Source organism: Vigna unguiculata, chromosome 3 (genome assembly GCF_004118075.2).
Source record: "Vigna unguiculata cultivar IT97K-499-35 chromosome 3, ASM411807v1, whole genome shotgun sequence".
NCBI classification, from domain to species: Eukaryota; Viridiplantae; Streptophyta; class Magnoliopsida; order Fabales; family Fabaceae; genus Vigna; species Vigna unguiculata.
The window spans coordinates 18,927,548-18,929,799 of record NC_040281.1 but is presented as its reverse complement, the minus strand read 5'-3'; the positions used below and the strand labels follow the sequence as shown (position 1 = coordinate 18,929,799).

The window sequence follows — 2,252 nt, the reverse complement described above, 5'->3', positions numbered from 1 at the left end:
TCACATTAATGATATTAAGTGTTTCAGATGTCTTAATAAAGACCACATATGGATGCCCCACAAAAAGATCACGATTCTTCAAAATTATGTCATTTAAAAATCATTTTTTAATAATTTTTTTTTTTCATTCTAAAATCTTTTCCTAATTTTTAATTTTTGTGCCGCTCTTTCTTTTTGTTTTCAAAGTACATTCCCGCTTTTCCAAAATCACCCTATTCCCAGCACATTGAACTTCCAAACCCCTTTCAAAATTCTCGAAACAACCGTTTGAACTTCATTCGCTTTGAAATTCATTCACTACGAAATTCAACACTTCCTTTAAGCCCATTCTACACTTGAAACTGATTCTCTTAAGATGGTATTTTCAAACATTCATTCATTAATTGGAAATTTCTCAGGTTCACTCTCACACATGGAGTCACTATCTGAGGCTCACTCTCGCATTCCCAAATCGGAATCGACAGTCCCCCTAGTAAGTTTAATCCATAAACTTTAAATTTTTGTTCAAGAACTCTATAAATCTCGGCTCTCACTTTACTTCAGACCACTGCATATAATCTTGTTTTGGTACATCCTTTGAAATTTTTATTTGGTTAGTTAATGAAGAGGTCAGGGTTTGATAATCTTGTTTTGTGTTTACAGGGTTTCTTATTTTTTCGATATTTATTAATCATTTCTTGTTATGGTACATCCTTTGACAAGGGTAAGGTAAGGTTGGTCCGGTTTTCCGGTTCAAAAATATTTAAGTTTTGTGTTTGCTCAATTTAAACTCGTAGCTATATAGGTGGTTTGTGGAAGACATGGTTTAATCGTGACTTAATTGTGGCAGGGAGGATCATTGTTAAAGAAGAGAGTGCGGGTTCTGTTTCATTCTCACATCACCTTGTTAGAATTGAGAAACCTATAATATGATCCCAAGTTTAGAAATCATTTAGACAGGTCTTGTCACTATGAGATTCATTGCCTGATAGCTTGCTTTATCATTTGTTTTGGGTTTACCATTTTCCTCTGGTTCATTGTGTACAGGATTGTTTCCGATGAATTCAAATTTAACAATGAAACAAACCTCATTCCCATTTGGAAACATCGCTGAAGGTAATCATGGTTGTTACCGATTATTCTATGGAAATAGTTATTATTGTGATGCCCGGGTTTAACAAAGCAAGTCCTGCAGATCAAATGCATTTAATGATAGGCTATCTAAATTGTTATTAAGTGCTTGCACAGGGCTAGAAAGCTCATTTACTAGTTAAATAAACATTTTAAATTATGAATATCATATCACACTTTTGCTTCCAAACGTTCAAGAATCTCTTGGTCTGTAGGATCAAACTTCACACCAGCAGGAAGTCCTGATAAGTCATAAATTCCACCTCCCTAACAAATCAAAATATACAAAAAAAGAAGAAGAAATGAATTAAACTAGATAAAAACCAACCAAAAGGATAATGATATATATACATAACATGTTTATATACAAAACGGTGATTCTTGTTTACAGTAGTAAAAAAAAAGAACTTGATATTAGCATTTGATATGATGACCGCAGGTAGGACAAGTTCTAATTAAGCTATGGTTTCGTCCCTCCACTATGATATTAATATTTTTTATAATCCCTTTGCAACCAACAATTTCTCATTACAGCTAGGGATGGCAACGGGGCGGGGTGGGTACGGGTATCATGATCCCATCCTCATCCCCATAATAAAAATTCATCCCCATCCCCATCCTCATCCCCAAACCCAACGGGTATACAACTTTTGACCCATCCCCATCCCCACCGGGTAACGGGTATTTTCTTATACCCATACCCATACCCATTTTTTTATTGTTCCATATATCAATTAAATATTTTTTATAAAAAAAATTTAAAAATCACACCAACGGAATCATGATACTATCAAAATATTCAATATTAAAATAACATACTCTTTTTGATTTTCATGATGTCAAATATTAAGAAAAATATTATAATAGTATAAATCTCAAATTAAAGTATCAAATAACAACTAAATAAAATTCAAATAATTATATAAAAGCTAAAAAATTACACATTACTAAAATTTTATAATAACCAAAATATTTATTAATTTTACAAATGATCAGTGGTTTCATTTGCATTCGATCCACCTACACATAGAAAAAAAAATGAAAAATTAGATATGATATAATAATTGAAATTGAAAATTTTAATTACTAGAATATAATGTACCTTCTTCATCAGATTCATTTTCACTCATGAGAACATCTTT

At 31.8% G+C, this 2,252-nt stretch overlaps 1 long non-coding RNA gene across 1 annotated transcript; it reads left to right on the top strand.

The window, feature by feature from the left end:
* The first annotated feature begins 216 nt into the window (after positions 1–216).
* LOC114175164 lies at positions 217–1,181 on the top strand. The gene is made up of 3 exons (XR_003602806.1): positions 217–472; positions 643–703; positions 830–1,181. It is a non-coding gene; the product is annotated as an uncharacterized LOC114175164 (long non-coding RNA).
* The last annotated feature ends 1,071 nt before the right edge of the window (positions 1,182–2,252 follow it).